Source organism: Haliotis rubra, unplaced genomic scaffold, assembly GCF_003918875.1.
Source record: "Haliotis rubra isolate DU_JTF1 unplaced genomic scaffold, ASM391887v1 Scf432, whole genome shotgun sequence".
Lineage (NCBI taxonomy): Eukaryota > Metazoa > Mollusca > Gastropoda > Lepetellida > Haliotidae > Haliotis > Haliotis rubra.
Genome location: NW_025767116.1, coordinates 270,860 through 297,000, shown reverse-complemented (window position 1 = coordinate 297,000; position 26,141 = coordinate 270,860).

Sequence of the window (26,141 nt, the reverse complement as noted above, 5' to 3'; positions counted from 1 at the left end):
CTGAAGGGACCGTAGATACTTCGAGTAATCCGAGGTTCGGCACAACCAAATGATAGCTAGTATTTCATTTGCAGGGACCAAGCTATAAGTTCGACAGCAGTGTAAGTTCGACTGAACCAAATGATAACTAGTATTATATACGCAGGGACCAATCTTTTAGTTCGACAGGACCGTAAGTTCGACACAACGGTGTTTGTAAAGAGTTTTCTTTCAACCTGGCTTTCGTAATAGAAGTATATTCAAGTGAACAGATGTTTCTGAATCCCGTGTGTTGTGTAAACATACCAACTGGAAGGAAAGCGATCTCTGAGATACGACTGTCCACGTTAGTGCACTTAAGCATGAGGTACGACAATGGGGGCGTACACATTATTTACACCGTTAGAACACGAAGACGTGGGAGCTAAGTAAACATCAAGGGGCACATGCACTCTCCGGACAGTGTTGTGTTCAGGATGACATTAGTTTATGGCCTGGTACGAGATAACCTTATCCTGGAGCAATAATTACCGCATTATCGACTTAGAGAAAGTCTTGCCTGTATCAGTGTTGGTCTGGTCACCGATCTGTCCACCCACGCAGTCCAGTCACTGAAGGTAGGGCTACTTGTAGCCTTGCTCGTTCAGTCTAGTGGAAGTCCAGACTATGACCAAGGCTGATGTGGCGTCAAACATGGTCTCTACATAATTGGGGTTAGCAGATATTGCCGGGTCGCCCTAGATATGACGGGGGATATCTGAGTGACCTCAATCGGTCAGTATAACTCATTAATCTTGCCCGCCCTATTTTGGAGTATTGGCCGAAGACGCGAGGAAAAACATATTCCAAAAATACATTATTAATTAATGAGATCACTTAATACTTGACACTAAGGTTGTTATAATTGTGTTTGTTAAGAAATTATCAATGCCACAATGGGTAAATGACATCTCAATGCCAGGAACAAAGTTAAAATCTGGTGTTTTGTGATAACCAATGGTCGAACGATTTTATCACTATAGTGAGTGAGTTTAGTTTTACGCCGCACTCAGCAATATTCCAGCTATATGGCGGTCGTCACTATAACGAAAGGAACTGATTCACACATCCCAAAGCTAAACGGTCTTCATTCTTACGATGTTAAAAGAGATGTAAGTTGAATTTATTTAAGGTTTTGTTTGTTTGACGCAATATTCTAGGCAGTATTTTCCCTGAAGGTTGGTGAATAGATAATGGTCGGAAGTGTCACATCTGTCACTCTGATACCGTGCCATTAATCACGCTTATAAGAGATTTGACGATGGGTTCAAGGTATTTGTCACTGAAGAAAAGTAACATAATGGGTTAGATGAGTCAGTAAGTTGGATTGTACGCCGCTTTCAGCAGTTTTCCAGCAGTATCACGGCGGGGAACATCAGATATGAACCCATGTGGGAAATCAAACTCGGACCTTTGGTGTCACAGGTGAACGCTTTAACCACTAGGCTACACACCGCCATTGATGGATGACATGTTCCAGATCTCCAAATTTCGCCATGACGTCAAACCGGAAGTTCAGCAATCAGCATAGAGTAAGACTCGCGGGTATTTCAAAACTGACATGCCGACAAGCTCTCGCCATAGTCTCGACAATTCATACGCAGGATGGTCCAGGACGCGTCGGAGGGACATTCATTGTTAGCCCATTCCAATGTAAAGGTCAGTGGTTTTCAGCAGTGGTTTTATTATAAATGGCAGTGTCATCAAACAGTCCGGTGTATTTCTTTCCCCCGTTATTATTCATTTTAGAGTACCAGAGCATAAAGATTCCTCAATTTTGCCATTAAAGTTATTGAGCTTCCTGTATCTGCAATTCAAACCCACAGATAGCTGACGATTTCTGATAATAATAAAACACAATGGCACGGTTTCATAGAGAGTTTATTGGCTCCCTTTTGATATTCTGTGATGATAATGATAAAATATTCATTCTTTATGTGCGGATGACTGGAGCAATCCTTACCGCGATTTCTAGCTGATTTCATCCAATATTTTACTGACGGGACAGGTTTCGTCACAACCGCCACGTACGCTAAATCAAACGGCTCGATTCGATTAAAACTCAAGAAGCAATTCCCAAATCACACTGTGTAGTATTAAGTTTAAGGTTTGGTGCTTTATTATCGTGAACCGGCTAACATTTAATCCACTTTTTAATAACTACATGGTGTGAGTGCGATTTGGAAAAGGGCATAAAAGCAAAATTGATTTACTCCTTTTGATGTAAATGCGGCATGATGTGTACGCGTCTTTTAACATATCGGTTTCGTATTTATTCAATACACTAGTTGGTTAATATCTATGCTTTGGTTAATTGTATTTCCCGAGACTTAAATGGTTTCAGTTGTTGAAGTAATCAGAATAATTAAAAGGAAACAGTAAAATATCTGATAAATATTAATTGTCTAAGATTAATCAGGATATTATCACTTTAGCGATTGCCTCTTCCGATGTTTTTGGCGTTTACTATCGATCATATTCACTGCCATATAAAACGTGCACAATCCTGGTTCGTTTTAAAGTTCCGGATCTAATTTCTCTTGACGACCGAAATGGCCCAACCAGGACGTTCGTTCAGAAACGTTGTTTGTTTTTAGACCTCTCAGAACCGAACCGAGTGCAGATGCAGCAAAAAGCCAATCATAATTATATTGACTTCTTTTCCAACGGACCGACCCTCTAACGAAGTTCAAAACACCGACATAACCATCTAATTTAATTTACACGCTCCCATTTCGTCAACGGTACGCATGTTTCTTGTGACCAGCTAACGGCCATTTCTTTGACTGAGCTATTTTGCATTGATCGTGGATTGCAGTTCTCTACGGTCATATCATTCCCCCCTGATTGGTTTGCTCACCATGTAGGCTAGGAACCGTATATTACCGATGCGAAAAAGTCTTTTGAAGTATCGCATGGTATTTTAATAACGAAACAATAAGTTAATCTGAAGTATAATCTCACTGTATGCTTTCATTTAAATATTGGCTGCGATGATTAAAGCCAAATGCTGCCTTAGATGCGGCAAGGGATTCTCGAAAATTATTTCATGCTAAATTCCATTTCCTATTGTCAGGAAAGAGTTATGAAATCATTGCTGGCACACGGGTTGTGTCTGAAATGGATTACTCTGTCACTGAAATTGATTACACTGTTGCTAAGATTTACAGCTCTGGTTTTTTTGTAAACTACAACACAGACCCTGTAATTTACAAGATAAACATTGTCATTGAGCATCTGCATCAGCATCATGCAAAATGGTAGAATGTCATTGTCAAGGTGTTGTCACAACGTGAAGGAATGAACAATGGCGATATGCGCGTCTTGGCTATTAAAACACATACACGGATACTCTGTCTTGAAGCCCGCCTTCTGGACGAGTAACGGAACATACGTTTTGTCCTCTGAATAATATCAAAGAAACAGACTGGATAAAAAATGGCTGCCAGTTATTGCATTGTGTGTTCATGGAATATGTGTGTGCATGGAATGTGTGTGTGTGTGTGTGTGTGTGTGTATGTATGGATAGTGTGTGGACATGGCGTGTGTACATGGGTTGTGTGTGTACAGTGGTTGTGTATACATGGATAGTGTATGTGCATGGAGTGTGTGCGTACATGGAGCGTGTGTGTGTGCATGGAATGTGTATGTACATGGAGTGTGTATGTGCATGGAGTGTGTATGTGCATGGAGTGTGTATGTGCATGCGTATGTGCATGAGTGTGTGCATGGAGTGTGTATGTGCATGGAGTGTGTGTGTGCATGGACATGGAGTGTGTGCATGGAGTGTGTATGTGCATGGAGCGTGTGTGTACATGGAGTGTGTATGTGTACATGGTACATAGAGTGTGTATGTGCATGGAGTGTGTGTGTACATGGAGAGTGTATGTGCATGGAGTGTGTATGTACATGGAGTGTGTATGTACATGGGGAGCGTATGTACATGGAGCGTGTATGTGCATGGAAAGTGTGTGTGTGCATGGAAAGTGTGTGTGTACATGGGGAGAGTGTGTGTACATGGAGTGTGTATGTGCATGGAGCGTGTGTGTACATGGAGTGTGTATGTACATTGAGTGTGTGTGTACATGGAGGAGTGTGTGTACATGGATGTGTGTGTGCATGGAGAGTGTATGTACATGGAGAGTGTATGTACATGGAGTGTGTGTGTACATGGAATGTGTGTGCACATGGATAGCGTATGTACATGGAGAGTGTATGTACATGGAGTGTGTATGTACATGGAGTGTGTATGTACATGGAGTGTATGTGCATGTACATGGAGTTTGTGTCTACATGGAGCGTGTGTGTATGTACATGGAAAGTGTATGTACATGGAGCGTACATGTGTATGTACATGGAGTGTGTGTGTACATGGAGTGTGTATGTACATGGATAGCGTATGTACATGAAGTGTGTATGTACATGGAGAGTGTATGTGCATGGAGTGTGTATGTACATGGAGTGTGTATGTACATGGAGGGTGTGTGCACATGGAGTGTATGTGTATCTACATGGAGTGTGTATGTACATGGAGTGTGTATGTACATGGAGTGTGTATGTACATGGGGAGCGTATGTACATGGAGCGTGTATGTGCATGGAAAGTGTGTGTGTGTGCATGGAAAGTGTGTGTGTACATGGGGAGAGTGTGTACATGGAATGTGCGTGTGCATGGAATGTGTATGTACATGGAGAGTGTGTGTGTACATGGAGTGTGTATGTGCATGGAGCGTGTGTGTACATGGAGTGTGTATGTACATTGAGTGTGTGTGTACATGGAGAGTGTGTGTACATGGATAGCGTATGTACATGGAGAGTGTATGTACATGGAGTGTGTATGTACATATAGAGAGTGTGTACATGGAGCGTGTGTGTACATGGAGCCTGGAAGTGTATGTACATGGAGTGTGTATGTACATGGAATGTGTGTGCACATGGATAGCGTATGTACATGGAGAGTGCATGTACATGGAGTATGTATGTACATTGAGTGTGTATGTACATGGAGAGTGTATGTGCATGGAGTGGGTGTGTACATGGAGCGTGTGTGTACATGGAAAGCGTATGTACATGGAGCGTGTATGTACGTGGAGTGTGTGTGTGTGTGTACATGGAGTGTGTATGTACATGGATAGTGTATGTACATGAAGTGTGTATGTACATGGAGAGCGTATGTGCATTGAGTGTGTGTGTACATGGAGTGTGTGTGTACATGGAGAGCGTATGTGCATTGAGTGTGTGTGTACATGGAATGTGTATGTACATGGAGGGTGTGTGCACATGGAGTGTATGTGTATCTACATGGAGTGTGTATGTACATGGAATGTGTGTACATGGAGGCGTGTATGTGCATAGAGTGTGTATATACATGGAGGTGTATGTACACACCAGGAGGTGTATGTACATGGAGTGTATATGTGCATGGAAAGTGTGTGTGTATATGGGGAGAGTGTGTACATGGAATGTGTGTGTGCATGGAATGTGTATGTATATGGAGAGAGTGTGTGTACATGGAGTGTGTATGTACATGGAGCGTGTGTGTACATGGAGTGTGTATGTACATGGAGCGTGTGTGTTCATGGAGAGTGTATGTACATTGAAGGTGTGTGTGTACATGGAATGTGTATGTGCATGGGGCGTGTGTGTGTATGGAGTGTGTGTACATGGAGTGTGTATGTACATGGGGTGTGTATGTACATTGAGTGTGTGTGTACATGGAGAGTGTGTGTACATGGATAGCGTATGTACATGGAGAGTGTATGTACATGGAGCGTGTATGTACATGGAGAGTGTATGTACATGGAGTGTGTATGTACAGGGAATGTGTGTGTACATGGATAGCGTATGTACATGGAGAGATGTGTGTACATGGAGTGTGCATGTACATGGAGAGTGTATGTACATGGAGTGTGTATGTGCATGGAAAGTGTGTGTGCATGGAAAGTGTGTGTGTACATGGGGAGAGTGTGTACATGGAATGTGTGTGTGCATAGAATGTGTATGTACATGGAGAGTGTGTGTGTACATGGAGTGTGTATGTGCATGGAGCGTGTGTGTACATGGAGTGTGTATGTACATTGAGTGTGTGTGTACATTGAGAGTGTGTGTACATGGATAGCGTATGTACATGGAGAGTGTATGTACATGGAGTGTGTATGTACATGGGGAGAGTGTATGTACATGGAGCGTGTATGTACAGGGAATATGTGTGTGTACATGGATAGCGTATGTACATGGAGAGTGTATGTACATGGAGTGTGTATGTACATGGAGTGTGTATGTACATGGAGATTGTATGTGCATGGAGTGTGTGTCTACATGGAGTGTGTGTGTACATGGAAAGTGTATGTGCATGGAGCGTGTATGTACATGGAGTGTGTGTGTGTACATGGAATGTGTATGTACATGGATAGTGTATGTACATTGAGTGTGTATGTACATGGAGAGTGTATGTACATGGAGTGTGTGTGTACATGGAGGTGTGTATGTACATGGAGTGTGTGTGCACATGGAGTGTGTGTATCTACCGTGCATGGAGTGTGTATGTACATGGAATGTGTGTACATGGAGAGCGTATGCACATGGAGTGTGTATGTGCATGGAGTGTATGTACATGGAGATCGTATATACATGGAGAGTGTATGTACCTGGAGTGTGTGTGTACATGGAGAGGGTATGTACATGGAGAGCGTATGTACATGGAGCGTGTATGTACATATGGAGAGTGTGTACATGGAGCGTGTGTGTACATGGAGAGTGTATGTACATGGAGCGTATATGTACATGGAGAGTGTATGTACATGGAAGGTATACATGGAAGATGTATATGTACATGGAGAGTGTATGTACATGGAGTGTGTATGTACATGGAGTGTATGTACATGGAGTGTGTATGTACATGGAGAGGGTATGTACATGGAGAGGGTATGTACATGGAAGTGTATGTACATGGAGTGTGTATGTACATGGAGTGTATGTACATGGATGTGTATGTACATGGAGAGAGTATGTACATGGAGTGTGTATGTACATGGAGAGTGTATGTACATGGAGTGTGTATGTACATGGAGAGTGTGTGTACATGGATAGTGTGTGTGCATGGAATGTGTGTACAAACTTTGGGTAATTAAGTGGATGTGTGTGTACATTGATAGTGTGTGTGCATGGAATGTGGGTACAAACTTTGGGTAACTAAGTGGATGTGTGTGTACATGTGATCCAAGGTATTGGATTGTGTATGTACTCTCACCTCCAGGTTTTTTAAATTTGTGTTTTAATACTCCTCTAAGTACTGGGGTGTGTACACATAAACCTCCAGGTCTTGGAATGTGTAGACCTGAACCTCCAGGTTTTTGGATGTGTGTACATTTACTTCAAGGTCTTGGATTGTGGGACAATGCACCTCCGGATCTTTGACTGTGAACATGTACCCCTGGGTTAGGATTTTCCTTAAACAAAGATTCAGTGAGTGCATGAAGCTCGGGGCTACGTTCAGAACGACCCCGGCTGTCCATTGAAGGTCATTAAGAAAGTGCGGTAATTACTTGCAATCTTTTCTGTCAGTGATGTATCTTTTAGTTCCGAAGACATTTAGAAATGTTACAATCAGACGGGATGGTCATCAGCACCTATCCTCGAAGGTAATATCAGACAATCAGACAGGATGTTTTTCTGGCAAGTGTCCACCGAGGTATCATCAGACTGAATGTTCTTCTTGTACCTATCCACGGGGTATCGAAAGAGAAAATGCTCTTTAGGCACCTGTACACCGAGGTATCACCAGACAGAATGCTCTTCTGGAACCTGTTCACCGAGGTATCAACACAGGATGTTCTTCTGGCACCTGTCCACAGAAGTACCGTAAGACAGCATCGGCATACCAGATACTTTACGTTGATGAAACATCTGTTACCAACATGAAATAGATTGTGTGCAAATACTTATGATTTAGTCAGGTATGCTTATGATTTAGTCCGGAAGAATATATACAACTGTAATAAAGATTTGGGGAGGTTTCCTCCCACGTTGTCGCTGCGCCCCCAACAACTTTTAATACATCTTCCTGCCTCCAATATTACATGACTCACATCAAAGCAATACGCGGGTCTGGCCGAACAATGACATGCCGAACTGCAAACAATGACATGAAAAGGTAATAAACCTGATGTATATATTTTCCTCGTGCTTGTATGAAATAAATGCTGCTTATTGATTGGTAGACGTGTCAAACATGCAAGTCCAGAAATCGAAACGTCGGGGTCGTTATGACCAATTCAATTCATCACAAAAACCCGACAGCAATTCAGAAAATATGTTTTCGTGGAAATGATACGCATCCACATAGACTATTGGTTCGTCCCATTTGTTTTTTTCCTACCCTTGTCAGGGTCCACTGATGGTAATAAAGTAATAAAGTATTACTCAAGTAATAAAGCTAATAAAAAATGTTGTTACGTTTTTAAAATATGTTTTAGGTAAGTTATTTTTTAATATTTCGATGGGGCTTAATACATTTCTTTCTAATTCCAAACTTTTGCCTTGATAGACGACAAATCAAGGTTTCTATGAAAGTATTTTAGAAAATCTACGTTACTGTGTCTCCGGGGCAGTGGGATAGCCTAAATGTTCAAACGTCCCCTAGTCACGCTGAAGACCTGGGTTCAATTCCCCAAATGTGAAGAATGTGTTCGATTAGCCAAATTGGTATATAGTCAGTTTCTGGTGTCCCCCGTCGTGATATTGCTGGGATATCGCTAAAAGCGAGGTAAACAATACTCACTCACACACTGTGTCCCCACCCTAAAATCAAGACGCATGCCACAAGCAAAGACCACATGTGTGAGAGCAGGTACCCATGGTGACTGGAGCATGTGTGAGAGTAGGTACCCATGGTGACTGGAGCATGTGTGAGAGTAGGTACCCATGGTGACTGGAGCATGTGTGAGAGTAGGTACCCATGGTGACTGGAGCATGTGTGAGAGTAGGTACCCATGGTGACTGGAGCATGTGTGAGAGGAGGTACCCATGGTGACTGGAGCATGTGTGAGGTAGGTGACTGGAGCATGTGGTACCCATGGTGACTGGAGCATGTGTGAGAGTAGGTACCCATGGTGACTGGAGCCCATGGTGACTGGATGTGTGGAGATGTGTGAGGTACCCATGGTGACTGTGTGAGCCCATGGTGACTGGAGCATGTGTGAGAGGAGGTACCCATGGTGACTGGAGCATGTGTGAGAGTAGGTACCCATGGTGACTGGAGCATGTGTGAGAGGAGGTACCCATGGTGCCTGGAGTATGGTATTCAAGTGGGCAAGCACTATAACTGAAAACGAAAAAACCTGTGCCCAGTCACAGGACATCTGTGCTGTAAACTAACGTTAGTGGCAGAAAGAACAAGCACCCTCGCTTAATAAGTAATGGGGGAATGGTTAGTGGAAGTCATGACGAATCATTACATCGTTCCAGGACTGGACGGGCGATCAATGTATCGTTAGTGCAATCTTTGACTGTAACTGTATAGAGGATATTATATGAGTGTCCATGTCATATTAAGTTTACGACACGAGTGCCTAAATGTCGTAAACATAGTATGATATGGGCACGAATATAATATTCTGTTTATTACCGAAGTCATCAAATTGAGGAAAATTAACCCCAATCTACTTTCAATTCTAATTGAACTTAGTATGTAACACGAGTTCTGATTGGTCAATGCTATAAATTTCCGACCATATAATCAGCATATACGGTCGCAATTTGAAAACCGATTCACCAAACCTTTGAATGTATCCCTACACTATTGGGGTGTTTCACTGAATGACTGACTGAGTTTGGTTTTACGCCGCTTTAAGCAATATTCCAGTAATATCACGGCGGGCGACACCAGAAATGGGCTTCACTCATTGTACCCATGTGGGGATTCGAACCCGGGTCTTCGGCGTGACGAGCCAACGCTTTAACCACTAGACTACCCCACCGCCCCAGGGGTGTTTCAGGGTATTGTCATTTGCAGAAGCCCTAGGTCAATTAACTCCCCTATCCAGCTAAAATGGGTGGAATATGTGTTAAAAAATGACAAAACAGTATCATAAATTAAATTTTAAGTTCAAACAACTTACTCGCAAGGGGCTGTTGACCCAACACTGTTAGATCATAGAACAATATTATGGCGTCATTATGGAGCGTGACGTCACCTGCCGTAGTTGAGGAATCAGCGGGCCGCTCATTTCTGATAACTAGAGGACGGTTTCATCATAATTCCGTCCATTTTACACTATGATCTGATTCATGATTGTCAGATTTAGTCAGTGTGCACATAATAAGCGTGATGAACTTTGAAGAGGGAACTACTTTTTCTGGCGATGGTCTAAGTTCAAGGAGTGATTATTATGATTAACCTTTGACCTATAGGAACTTTGACCTGGTTTAAATATAGTGAATGTTTTTCACGAAAAACAGCGTAAAACGAGTTGAATAAGAATGGGGATAACTGTACTGCGGCTATATAACCACCGGTATACGTCCCCAATTCATCAAACACAATACAGTTATCCCCTAAATATATGCTGGCTACTCGCCGTCGGCGCATGTAGAACGCAACGTCACAGAAGAAACGTGACGTCATAGCCTTGTTCGTGACGTCACGTCACCAAGACAAAGGGATATTTGGGCCTAGGGCATCGTATGAAAAATATGAACCCCGATATATTCAATTATTACATGACGGGTAGATTTCCGCCCTTCTGATTGGCTTCGCCTCGGTGAATATGACATGTCCAAGGTCGATAAATCATTGGATCAACCTCACTAGAAGTCACAAATTGTATATTATTGTGCTGGAAAAGACGTATTTATCACCAAATTGAACGGTGTATCATCACGCATCATGATGCAGAGGCAAACGCCGTGTCATCATGCATTTGTAGAAGGGCTTCCTCAAGAACTGCATTGCATATTCTGGCAATAATTATTCTTCCATCTTAAAATCTATATATAGTTAGAATGAGTGCATTTTATTTCAGCTTCATCTGGGCACATCTTGGTAATCATCAAGCCCGACCATTTTTCATAAAATACAACGTCAGTACAATACAACGATGATACCTAAGCGATGTCATTCGAAGGGGAACCTTATCTTGAGACCCTTTTCATAGATACAGGTTGAATAAAAGGTCGCAATCGTTATACATGTTTACGACATCTTAATATCTACAGTATATTTTACATATTTGTAAAATATGATTTGTAAGATGAATGAATTTAAACCTGTCTGGCGTGTAAACGACGTGGAGCTAATTACTGGAGCAGACCCATATATCGCGTTTCTTTGCAGTTGGATCGAAAAGGGTGTCTTTATCTACAGCCGCATGGCGGAAATATATTATCGGAGTTCAATACTGAATCATGTGTTGAGGGAAGTCAAGGTGTTTGCTGATTGCAGAGATTGATACGTTTAGAAGACCACCCTATTTGAGACAGGCTTTGGCTTGTCTACTTTGGTGCACAGCTAACCGAAGAGCTTTGTCCTATTCATATAATTATACCCATTATAAAAAGACGTATATGGCATTTCACGAACCTCACATAGATAACAATAATACCTTCCGGTATACAAGTATATCGTGTCTTACGGACATGGTTTGTCTGCTAAATTGGTAAATGCTTTCTGCTTTAAATGATCCCGCCATTAATTGCTGCTACAGTAAGTTACACTCTCTACCCATTCAGCCTTTGATGTGAAAGAAGCATCTCTGTTGCCAGATGTATTTTCAAACAAGAAGACAAAGTCATCAATATCCCCCGCAATGGCAAAATATTCTTCATGAATATGTCTATGAGTTATGATTATGTCAAATGTTTTGGTGTGTATATAGCAAAGTGGAAGGAGAGTACTGAAAGGTTTCAAAGTTCTGCTCCAGAAAGGAGCACTGCCACCAAATTCAGTTGAAGCCAAAATTGTTGCCATGGAAGCAAAAAAAACATTTTATACAGAAATCCCAAACTACCAAAAGGCACCAGTTCACCACTAGACCTACCTATGTTTGAAATTTGGTGATGAAACAGTGGACAGTTTTGGGGTTCTGCTCCGGAAAACAGCACTACCACCAATTTCAGTCAAAGTGAAACTTGTTGCCATGGAAACGCCAAAAATAATTTATTCAGAAATCCAAAACTACGAAAAGGCACCAGTTCACCACCAGATCTATCTATGTGCCAAGTTTGGTGAAGAAACATTGAACGTTTTTAGAGTTCTGCTCCGGAAAGGACAAATGTGCACGGACGCACGCACGGACGGACGGAAGGAGTCCATTTTAATACCCCCGCAAAACGCGTTGAGTAGGATAATAAAGTGTCAAGTTGCATGTATTTTGAACATAGAGCTTCAATGACTTGGAGCAGAATCCTAGCTATCCATCCTATAACTATGACGTGGAATATATTTTTGATATCTCAAAAAGCTGTAGGTGTCTTTTATTTATTAAAAAGATTGCCGTAACATTTATCCCAAAGAAAGTTTGTCCATTTCACCAACACAAAGGCAGAAGAGACACTGCATCAAAGAAAGTTTGACAAAAACGTCAGTAGTAACCAACCAAACCAAGAAATCTTATTAATATATATTTGTTTGTTGCAACTGGGACGTTTGCAATAACTTCTATCTTAACTCTGGTTGGTTGTGCCTGACCTTGACTACCAACATGACCTCAGAACATCTGTATATTAGGAAATTCATGCTGTGAGATTGTACATGTCATTAAAAGACCATGGGTCCTCTTCGAATCAACATCCTACCCTTTTCAATGGCGTATAATGTCGACGACGTCGATATCTATATATTGTAGGCATGAAACAGCGTTCGAAATACCTGCCTGCCCGACCTCCCGGGACGGGTTATTTTCAACACGAACTGCCAGATTCTTAAATTCACCTGTCCGACGGTCGGGTTAAAATCTAGACATGTATATGAAGATATTTTGTGGGCAGGTAAGTTTTGGTCAGGGCTGGCAAGTTTGGGAGTTTCATGAAATGACGATGTAGTCCATCTGGAGTGAAAACTGCAGAATGTTGAGTGGGGTAATGTAATGGGGATGTTGATCTACATTACAACCAGGCTCATCTGATAACAACAGGGGAATGTCGCAATTTAAAACTGACAACTGCCTCAGTTGTTCTCGAGTAGGGTGATCTAATTTCACAACAAACTCGTTTAACAACCCGCGGACAAATCTCTACACTTCATATTCTAACTGTAAAACTTCAAAACTGCATTCAATCCATGAAGATTCAACAGGAGAGTCTGTTGCTCTGACATTACATTTGGTTGGAAATGATATGAGTGAGTGAGTGAGTTAGTTTAGTTTTACGCCTCACTCAGCAGTATACCAGCTTTATGGCGGCGATTTGTAAATAATCGTGTCTGGACCAGACAATCGAGAAATCAACAGCATGAGCATCGATCTATGCAACTGGGATACGATGGCATGTGTCAACCAAGTCAGCGAGCCTGACTGCCCGATCCCGTTAGTCGCCTCTCACGACAAGCATGGGTTACTGAAGTTACCGAAGTTACCAAATCTTTACGGGTCTGAATATGATATGACAGTCTATTCTTTTATCTTATTCAAATGACAGAACTCTCTTAGTTTTTGTGTCCTACATTTTCCACTGATTTTCTTACTAATCACATGAGTACCATTGTATCTTGGCCTTTCGAGCGTAGAAAATTTTCACAGTTGACACAAATTTTATAGTGCAATATTTTTAAACTCTCCCTTGCCACGTTCCTTGCAACTGTAGGAGGATACCTCAGTAGTTTATTTAAAGTGTATTAAGTACACATCTGTTTGAAAATTAACCGATTGCTCATTCCAATGGAACCCTAAACATGTGACCAAAGACTAACTCAAAGGATTTGAACCCTAACAATTCATGAACTGATGCCCAAGCTGCAAACAGCAGCAAATGAATGCGTTCATCCCACTCCTTCGCAGCTTTGAAGCAGTGAAACCTGGTAAAAAGAGTTCCACCTGGTGACATTTCTCAAATGAACCGTGTTATACAAGGTGAGAAGCACTATATTTGACATATCGAATTCATACATGACCTGCCCATACAACCCTGCATGGAATTCAACCCTTGAACAGTACTTTGAACGGGTCAGTAGTGGTGAAAACAGATCAAAGCCTTAATGATAACTGGAGCAGTAATTTCCCTCAATCGAATGGCTTCTGGGAATGTGGTTGAAGCGTTCGTGATAGTCAACGAATACTGATTACCAGACTTATTTTCGGCAAGGTCCCAAAACAATCAACACTGGCCTGACTAACGGACCTTCCAGCGCTGGTATGGGATTCAATGAACAAGGGGAATCCTTCGATTAGCCGTTCCTACCACGTGACTTGCATGACAAGTCATACAAAACTGTAACACGTCATGACACAAATTAGGCTGGTAGAATTGAGAAAGTCTTATCACAAGGTTCCAAACCAACATTACAGACACTACTGGTATCATAGTAACTCATCGCTTGTCTAAATCTCAAGGGAATCACAATCTCGTAAAAATTAATTCCACTCATTTTATCTCTAACTTCTGGCGGAATGCATTTTCTCAACAAAACAAACCCTTGCAGAATAAACTAAAGTGGAACCTGTGTAGCCATATCGAAAAAAAGGTGAATGTTTTGGTCGTTCATCAAGTAATGTATTTTCAAAATAACCTCTTTTTACCTGGTCATAATTTAAACTATCATCAACTGAAAGGTTTGGATCCTGAAAGGTTCCTCCTTGTAGATGTTCCTGGAAATATGCCATTACCACAAAGAAGGGACAGTGAGCCAACGAGTGAGTGAGTGTGGTTTTACGCTACTGGTAGCAGTATTCAAGGAACATCACGGCAATGATGAAAAATGGGATTCACACATTGTACCCATGTTGGGAATCGAACCCGGGTCTTCAGCGTGACGAGCGGACGCTTTAACCACTAGGTTACCTCATCAGTGAGCCAACGAAGTGACAGGAGTAACAAGCAAACAGACCTGGGAGTAAGTGAGTGAGTGTGGTCTTACTTGTAGCAGTATCCAGCAACACCACGACAGGGGTACAACAAAAGTGGGTTTTACACAGTGTAACCAGATCCTATAGTTAATGTCAGTACTCTCTTGACGTTCAGAGTATTACCACTGTTGACTGGCGTAAAATAAGTATGTTTCCGTTCTTGAATCCAGAATTGTGTCGACATCATGTCGCTCTGTTTATACATTTAAGTGCAACCAGCATTCAAGAAACATTTACACAGATACAACCTGCCGTGTTCATGGAAACAATAGGGGCAGATAACTCTAATTATATAACAACTTATTTTCTAGACTGCACTGAATGGCTTATACTAGTACATGTGTTGCGACTGACAATCACTAAAATATATTTGAAACAAGTAAATAACTTGCACCTATTTTTCAATCTTGTTAAGGATTAATTTGTTCGTTCGTAAGTGTCCGACCTTTTGATGGTTTGGATTTTGTAGACGAAAAAAGAAGGAATAACAAGATGCCAATTATCTCACGAAGCATCACGTACACAGACAAATTCATGGGAAGGTTTTTGCGCTGTTTCAATAACTTTGTTTCAATAGATAATTGCAGATTGGATCTGTTTATCCACTAAATGCCTTTATGTAATGATTGGTAATGAAGCGTGCCAAATTACATTATATTCATTTGTACATGAAACTTTATTACAGAATTGTCCGAAAGAGTTAAATGTTTCCCGTGCTTTAAAATGTGTGCAATTGACATGCCTTTGCATGCGTTTGTATCATGGGACAGTGAAAGTGTTTCAAAAACACATTGCTAAGGATGAAGTCGTACAATCGATAGTTCTTTGGCAGATATTACTTATGAATATGGAAAGGATCTTGTCGCGATTTTAATTGACAACATATGACTGGATGCTCGTTACAAGACAGCTACCTCCGGAAACTCCTTTTACAAGTATCTCATCCAGAGGTCATTAATAAAAGTAGACTGAAGTTGTCCCCCAAGTGACGGTCTTTTGGCGTCATAATCACCAGAAGGTGCCACGATGTCGGTAGAGAGCGCCGTTGCGTGATCCGGGCCCCAAGGGACGTGCTGGCGCTACCTGAAGCAGGACGTATATTCACAACGCACACTCTGCAGCTAAGCTGATGTTAAATTCAATTAGGTTTTTTTCCTTCAATCTATCTCCATTAAACACACGGTGAGTTGATCTCGAAGCGTGTTTCAGCCAAGATTGCCAGGTATTTAATGTGTTATTGGAAAACAATATTCCTGCTGGAAAAAATCAGTCAGGTTACCGTGATTGGTCTTCCCGCCCTCGAGTTGAGCTGCCGGTGGTCACGGTGACTTAAAGAGTGTGCGATGGCTGTAGTGTTACGGTGCATGTAGTCTTGGCTCCTTGTCCTTGAGATACAGGTAGTCACGGTAACGTAATGAGTTAAAGAAGGTATTAAGGTCACAGTGCATGTAGTCGTGGATTGATGTTCTTATGTAGAGATATTGCAGAACACGTTCACTCAGTGAGTGTTGATGTCAGAAGGGTTACGGAGGTGCCTGTAGTTCTGGCTTCCTGTCCTTGAGTAAAGATACAGGGTGGCGGTTAAATGGTGGTCACAATAGCTTTATGAGCGTGAGAAGGTATCAAGCTCACAGTGTCGCTAAGCACCATTGGGTTGAGAAACCGGTGGTCACAATGACCTTGTGACTTTCAGAAGGTTCAAGGTCACATTGGCAGACGTCGCTAAGCACCCATGGGTTGTCAAACTAGGGGTCACAATGACCTTGTGAGTTTCAGATGGTTCAAGGTCACATTGGCTGAAGTTGTCGCTAACCACCCTTGGGTTGACAAACTGGAGGTCACAATGACCTTGTGATTTTCATGAAGGTTCGAGGTCACATTGGCTGAAGTTGTCGCTTACCACCCTTGGGTTGACAAACTGGAGGTCACAATGACCTTGTGATTTTCAGAAGGTTCAAGGTCACATTGGCTGAAGTTGTCGCTTACCACCCTTGGGTTGACAGACCGGAGGTCACAATGATCTTGTGAGTTTCAGAATGTATCAAAGTTACGGTAGCTGTACGTCCCACCCGTCGCCCTTTGGTCGAAAATGGTCAAGAGTGACTTTATGAGCGTGACAATATATCAAGATAGGAGTGACTGTATTCCTGGATACCCGATATTGCGTTGTCACAATGACATAGTGAGTGTCAGAAAGCTTCATAGTCAGAGTAGCCATACTCGTTGATCCCTGCCCTTCACCGTGACGCACTGAGCGTGAGAGGGTTGTAACTTTAGACTGGCTTTGGTCATGGCTCCCCGCCTTGGAGTGCAGATTCTGATGTCAGTTCACCGTCTCAGAAGTCCTCCTCTGTGAGCAGATTCTGGGGATCACGGGTTCTGATGATGGGGGTAAGTTGTGTCAGCTCATCGTCTCAGAAGTCCACCACTTTGTGCAGATTCTGGTGATCACGATGATGCTGCGCACAGAAGGCAGTTGGATTATGCCTGCTGTGGGGATGGCGGCGCCATGCGACTCCAGCACGTTACGTTACTGCAGAATGTCTAGACAGCTAATCGGATTTCTGATGTAACAAATCAAATTTCCCACGTAGAAAGTATGCATGTAACCTATCACAGCAATAGAGGGGAGAAATAAGTCGCAGAATGTGTGCAGGTGACGTGCTGTTATGCTCTCTATCCGGAATTGCAAATAAAAATTGCACAAAACTCGCGAAAAATATTATCAAATATTCCTCACTTCCAAAATTACCAATTATTTTGTGTGTAGCAGAGGCCTATGTCGTTTACGCAGTCAATATCTTAATCTAGGCAATAAGTCTAAGACTGGCAATGCCCACGTAAGCTTGGCATTTACAGCTATACAAAGTTCATACAGTAAGCTGAGCATCTCGAAAAATGTAATAAACTGTTATCATAAACAGTCTTCTGTCTGCACGATTAGGTTGTGAGGATGTGGTGGAGACACGATGTTTCGAGTCTGTCCCAATGCGTATGTGTGTGTGTGTGTCTGTCTGTGTGCGTCTGTGCCTCTCTGTGTGTGTGCGTGTGTGTGTGTGCGTGCGTGCGTGCGTGCGTGCGTGCGTGCGTGTGTGTGTGTGTGTTTAGGGGAGAGAGTCCTATAGTTTCCGCCTGTAAATGTGGTATGGAAGAATGTCTTGGATCTGTGTGCACGATGTGCACATGTGTATTGATTGACAACGTTTCTGTTTGTGTATTGTTTATTGTGTATTGTCAGTGTGTTGGGTAGTCATGCTTTGGTTTATGTCTGTAGTGTAACGTGTAATGTATGTCTGTGTAACTTGTGCAAATACGTTTGGGTCTGTCTGCCAGATGTTTGTCTTCGCGCGTATACGTGAGCATGTGTAGTGGATAACTATTTCAGTTAACACTTTCTGTGTGTGCATTGTGAGGATGTTAAATAACAATGTTTTGGGCCTATGTATCCATAGCAATAATTTACCTGCATGATGCATGTACTCGAGACATGCCCAAGTTTACCTTCACCAGGTATGTTTACCTTCACAAGCCATGTTTAAGTTCACAAAGTCAAGTCTACCGTCACAAGCCATGTTTACCCTCACAAGCTATTTGACCCGTGAATATCCGGGTTAGAATTGGTCTTCAGTAACCCATGCTTGTCGTAAGAGGTGACTAAAGGGGTCGGGTGGTCAGGCTCGCTGACTTGTTGACAAATGTCATCGGTTCCCTATTGCGTAGACTCTATTATTTACTCCGTCATATAGCTGGAATATTGCTGAGTGCGGCGTTAATCAACAAGCCAATCACAAGCTATGTTTACTACCCGTGAAGGTCCGGGTTAGCATATTGGCCTTCAGTAACCCATGCTTGTCGTAAGAGGCGACTAAGGGGATCGGGTGGTCAGGCTCGCTGACTTGGGTGACACATGTCATCGGTTCCCAATTGCGTAGATCGAGGCCAGACTCGATTATTTACAGACAGCCGCCATATAGCTGTATGTTTACCTTCACAAGCCACGTTTACCTTCACAAGTCATGTTTACCTTCACAAGTCACGTTTACCTTCACAATTTATGTTTACCTTCACAAGTCACGTTTACCTTAACAATTTGTGTTTACCTTCACAAGTGACGTTTAACTTCACAAGCCATGTTTACCTTCACAAGTCACGTTTACCTTCACAAGCCACGTTTACCTTCACAAGCCATGTTTACCTTCACAAGTCATGTTTACCTTCACAAGCCACGTTTACCTTCATAATTTATGTTTACCTTCACAAGTCACGTTTACCTTCACAAGCCATGTTTACCTTCACAAGCCACGTTAACTTCACAATTCATGTTTACCTTCACAAGCCAAGTTTACCATCACAAGCCTTGTTTACATTCTCAAACCATGAGTACCTTCACAAGCCATATTGAAGAGCAAGAGGCATATCTCACTACAGGAGAGCTGTTGACCTGCATGAAACAAGTTTACTTGAGTGAAACATATTTACTTTTATCATCATGTTATATTACATCATATATGTTTAAATGTGAATCATGTGTATAGTTTCTGCATATGTACCCTCTATAGCTGTTTACCTGAGACATGTTCCTGCGTGAGTTATTCGCAATCCATGTTAACATGCTCCTCACACGACGTCCCCGACCCTACTCAACGTAAGCTCCCTACAGCGTTCCTGCCTCACGGCCCTGTTGACAATGACACGGAGACTATTACATGCTCCGAGCAGCTGGCAAGGCGATAACACTGATTCCGTCCACCACAGAAACAGGTCATTGGGTTATGGAGTGTCAGAAGAATGTTATTAATCGATTACGGCTGGATCATTAGATAAAACGACCATCGACGAAAATGGAGGTCATGTGCTTGTCACAAGCGCCATTGTCAAAATTATCACGTCGTCGACATGATATGACTACAGAGTTACCTCCCTTAGTATTTAGTAAACTGGTTTCACTGAGCATTGTTCCAGCTAACCTAGCGCTTTAAAGCAACCGGCGATGAAGAAAAAGGATTGTACTATATCCTGATGTAAATGAAGATGCCCGTCAATTACTTGGAAGTTTATTTTGAAAGATAAAAATCTGTTGTGATGTTTGAATTTCAAGGAGTTGAATAACCTTGAAGTAGTCCGCTCTTTCGGCATTCGTTCCCGTTTACCTACAATGCCATGGTTAGTACCGCCTACTCGAACCAAAGAGAAGTAGGCCATCGCCTGTCATATGTAGACAGGAGCCTAGTCAGTCAGTGGAGTAGCCCAGTGGTTAAAGCATTCGCTCGTCACGTCACCCGGGTTCGATTCCCCACATGGGTGCAATGTGTGAAGCCCATTTCAGGTGTCCCACGCCGTGATATTGCTAAATATTGCTTAAAACCGTACTTAGTAGGTCACCCACTAAAAGCTTTAGATTTGGTCTCAGTGGTAGAGCTGATAATCCTTATATTAGCCTACATTTGTAAATAGATATTTCTACACTTCTGTCTGTCAGATACAAGTATAGAAACAACTGTATGATAAATGGTATGTGACAGGCATGAGTGCATTAATCCATTTTTCACACTCGCTAAAGCAAGGCTTACCGATTTGTCATTCTATATATGAATATACGCGTAGGAGGGAAGTTCTTGATTAATACTGTAATCTGCTGAACTTGACCCTCTGTATATATACAGAGCATTGTCAGACATTGTTAATATATCTATATATGTATCTATCTATACATAAGTGGAAGCCCTCTAACCGGCATTCGGTGGGACCGGCAAAATATGTATATGTTTACCTTTACAGTGAGTGAGTGAGTGACTTTAGTTTTACGCCGCACTCAGCAATATTCCAGCTATATGGCGGCGGTCTGTAAATAATCGAGTCTGGACCAGACAATCCAGTGATCAACAGCATGAGCATCGATCTGCGCAATTGGGAACCGATGACATGTATCAACCAAGTCAGCGAGCCTGACCACCCGATCCCGTTAGTCGCCTTTTACGACAAGCATAGTCGCCTTTTGTGTCAAGCATGGGTTGCTGAAGACCTATTCTACCCCGGATCTTCACGGATCTTACCTTTACAAGTCATGTATACCTTCACAAGTCACGTTTACCTTCACAATTTATGTTTACCTTCACAAGTCATGTATACCTTCACAACCATGCATACTTTCACAGGCTGTGCTGTTTGATAAGAATGTTGCATGCATACTGTCCAATGCACCTACTTGCTATCGTCAATGAATGACTTCACCCGATCCAACACAGCGAATATGAACTGATACAGTTATTCAAATTCTGAACATGCTGTTTCGATACTATACACAGAAGAATAAAATATTGAAACAATTTTATAGTTGATAATAATAATTATTATTTGCTGGGATGAAACAACCTTTAAATGGGTTGGAACTGTATGGGGTGATACGATCTGGGTGAAACAGCCTGGGGTGAAACTGTGCTGGGGTGAAACAGCCTGGGGTGAACGTGTAGGCGGTGAAATAACCCGTTCCCTAACCTGCATGCGACCAGGGCCCTGTTCCTCAAAGCGATCGTAGCGCTACGACTGTCGTAACTCCCATACTTTAACATAGACTTACGACAGTCGTAGCGCTTATATGGTCTATGGTGCTCCTGGGATGATTCAAATTATCTACTTCAGTTTTGATTACCGGTATGAGATATGTATGCATGTGCGTGCGTGCGTCCGTCCGTGCGTATGTATGTATGCATGTATGTATTGTCTGTTGTCACGAATACACAGGCGCATTAATACATAGCTAAGCGGCGTAACACTTTATATCTTACATGATCCGTATACCGTTCTGTTTCCGCGGTAACCATTGATATGTGCAATGATATTTGATCCAGTATTTAAGTGTTAAGCATGGGGAGACAATTAGCCTGTGGCGCTGTGAATGACAGATTGCACTTCTATCGGCATTTAATGAATACGAGTCGTACAAACTGCTACCGTAAGATCAGTGTTGTAATCTCGATTGTTTCACGTAGCCGTCGACGTCGTGGTGCATGAGTATTTATGGATCCTGGGTAGTCTGTCATACAGACTCTGAAGCAAATCTATCCAAGAAAGCCCACGCAAGTCTAGAAAATGTGGCAAGTCTAGATTTCCACTCTGAAAATGAAGAAAGTCTCAGGTCTCCATTTCATTATATTTTATTTTCTTTATTATGAGCTTTTTCTCGGTAAAATATTTTTATTTCAGAGACAAGTTGTTAGTCTAGATCCTGGGCAATGTAGCAAGCCAAATTTTATATTTTTATGAACATTGTGGTGCGACTAATAGCAGGACACGCTCACCCTTTGGCGAACACCCGGTGTCATGACTAATTTATATTATTGCATTATTGCATATATATATATATATATATATATATATATATATATATATAGATATGTGGTGGCGCGTGGTCCTGTGCACAGAGCTCAGGTCACGAATCAGTTGAAGTTAAGCAACGTCGAGCTCGGACTGTGCTTTGACTTCCTATACGCTATGAACCATGTGATATTGCTTCAAGTTGTAATACCACCTTCTACCTTCACACTCTTTCATTCATGGCAGATTCAAAATCGTGTTTACGGGGTACAGACTGAATGTCACCACTTTTTCAAGAACACCCATGTAGAGACGGTACAATAGTCTTGTAAATGAAGCGACCGCTCGTCACGCCGAAGACCCAGGTTCGGCTCAATATCACGTGTGAAGCTCATTTTGGTTGACTCCTGCAGTGATAACGCTCGCATTTTGTCAAATACGACATAGAACCGTATTCACCCATTACTGAAGTCTCTTGAACCAGATGTGAGCTCGAGGACAAGAAGGACGACTTCAACTTTCCTGTAGTCAGCTCTCCCTTCGCACTGAACAACATTCCAGCAGCTCAAATCATTGGGCATTTCAGAAGATAGGAATAATCGAACATGACTCCCTTGCAAATATTTAAAGGTACGAAACGGAGTCTGAAAAGATTATATATTGTTTATATGTAGGGTGTTTTACAGTACATTTAAGAGCCGTTAGTATGGCGTTTGCTTTTTCTGTAAAAATAGAGCTGTTATCCGGACGGGTATTCTAGAAGATATTGTTCTTGATCCAGTGATAGTGGCACAAGCAAATGCGCCACCATCCTTGGATTCATCTGCAAAAATGATTTATACGTATTATATTTACTTTTTAATTGATTAAATTCTTGTTTATATTCAAGTTCATTAGCTTCTGATTTTTCTAAATGTCGTCAGTGTCAGGTCAACTTGATGAAAGCATGCGGGAGACATATATATTATCCAGCTCAATGCCAGGAGCAGAAATGAAAGGTTTGACTTTAATTCCTGTCTGGAGGCGGAATAACAGAGGACTTCTTGTTGTACAGATCATCATATAGGAGATTAAAGAAACATACCAGTATAATATTCTGGAGGAAAAGGGTCTCCAAAACAAACATGTACGTTCATTCATAAAAGTCTGAACCGTACTTGATAAGCCCAAAGATTTAATTTATACTTGTGGGTTCAACCCAAACGGGAAATGGAAAATAAGACGGCGCTGTGAAAATGACGATCAACTGCACAATACTACTTACGTATGACACTTTCAGCATTATTTCTTCTTCCCCCTATTGTATAACCAACCCAATGTGCGTTATGGCTCCTGCTTCTATCCTGACTCCCGTATTAGGAGTAATGTGTAGTCAAGTTTCTTATCAGTATTCCAGTGTGTCGCATTTTATCACCTGTCGACCAGGTATAATTATCTTACGTTTTATGCCTGAAATATCCAACAATATTGTTTTGTTCTCTGGTTCATTATTTTCGGGACTGCAGTCTTTCAGTACAAGGACGATTAGGTCTCAAGACTTATTGCTTTATTGTATCTTCAAGTGCCTTATAGGAGCACGAAGGATCAAAATCTCTTCCGTTCTAAACTGCTTTACCACAGTCATTAAGTGCTGTTTTCTGGGCAATTTCATTAGGCTTAATCACAACAGCTCGCGTTGCATTTAAGCTCAACATGCCGCGACAAGCACTTGTTTCATTATTCAACACCATGTTGTAGCACTTTATTAGCGGATTGTTGTAGGAAGGTGAAAGTAACACGAAGTTTGATTGGCAGTTGGCAGTTGTAATCTGATCTATTTGGAAAAGACATGGAATGCGGCCTTTGTCAGAGTGCTAAGGATCAGTCTAATGTGGGATTTGATGTCTAATTAGGAATAACCGAGAGATGGGATTTATCCATGCAGAGTAAAGTAACATAAGCACACTGAAGGTGGCACTGTACTTCTTTTATGGAGAAATGGATGTCATTGATTGTATAAGAATTCCCTATGATCAAGATATACTGGACAGTTAGAGATCATGGAATAGTCTGAGGGACATCGTTTATGAAGTATTGGGCCCAGTCTTAACTACAAATAATATCCCGAAACAAAGTCTTTCTCTTCATTTTATTTGTAAGGAGTTGGTAATGGGTGTGTGAAATATTCATGTGCTTGAAATTGTTAGTGTGTTGTCTTCATGTTGAATTAAATCAAACTCAAACAATATAATTGGCATATTCCGTTACCGTCATGGTCTTGTTAACTGGTAGCTGCTGAGGGTGAAAGCAGCTAAACAGGAAACATCTAATCGGAAAACAGAGACTGGTTAGCTGTAGAGTCGTCAGAAAGTGGTTGAGAGACTGATGTCAGTGCTGACAGAGTGTTACCTGAGGGTTGACAGGTCCCTGGTAGAAAGGATGACAGAGTATTGAGCACAGACAAAGTTGACAGAATGTGTTGACATGAAGTGATGACAGAAAGCGTTGACAGATAGTGCTGACAGAGCCTTGCTAAACCTGACAAAATGCTAAAAGAAAGCGTTGACAAATGATTCTGAAAGGAAGGGTTGACACAATGTGTTGAGAGAACGCGGGAAAATAGTTGAAACTGACAGGAATGGTTGACAGGGTTATGCTTGTAGAAAGACCTGACAGAGTGTACTGACAGAGGCACTGACAGAATACTAACAGAAGTGCAGACATAGCTCATACAGAAAGTTTAGAATTTATTAAGTGAAATAAGTTAAGGCTTCGATCTACCCAACTGCATGTAGTTTCCATAGTTCACCTCTGCCCTACTTCCCCATACAGAAATCCCAACACGTGCCCCCTATAGCATCGTCCCAACAGCTGCAGCAGCTGATACAACAAGGAAATAAAAGTATTTTCATCCGGAAATAACTTTGAGGTATTTTATTTAATTTACCATCATTCAAAGAATATGAACACAATGCAATAACAATAATTATTAACAACGAACATAAACAAAGACCCTATCGATTGAAAGGAATTCTGAGTGTTGAATAAAAACGTGTATTGTATCAATTGCCTTCGATTCATTCCTGAAGGTTGATTCCACCAAATTGATGATGGTAACATATTTTATTCAGCACACAACAACATTTATTTATTGTAGAAATGTTTACAGATTCAACAAATAAAAAATAAAATAATCCACGTCTTTCATCCCAGTGTTTTGTCATAATCACAACACCAATTATTGCAACTGTAACAGATTTACTTCTGAGGTAGTATTTACTAGGAATCATCTTGCCTGGCGTTATCACGCCCCTTGTTTGATTTGACGTTGATATTTGACCACACGAAATTCGTTTTCAAAACCAAAACAAGCATGCGTTTATTGCTCTGTTCCCATGAGTAAAGCAGTCTCGAATTTACACGACGTGTGGCGTCATTCTGATCAGGTTTTCTGATGGATTGTCTTCCTCAGCTTGTCAAGAATTCAAAAGTCTTCATTCAACGACATTAGACCGAAGAGCCCGTGTGCTGTGACATCATGCGATGGTGCTGTCCTTTGTTGAATAAGGCACATTCATTCGGGTATAATTGCTATGGGTATTTACTGAATTACTGGGGCAGCTTAATGTTTAAAGCGTCCGCTTGTAACGCTGAAGACCCGAGTTCGAGTCCCCACATGGATACAATGTGTTAAGCCCATTTCTAGTGTCCCCCGCAGTGATACTGCTGGAATATTGCTAAAAGCGACGTAAAATTCACTCACTCCTGATCTACT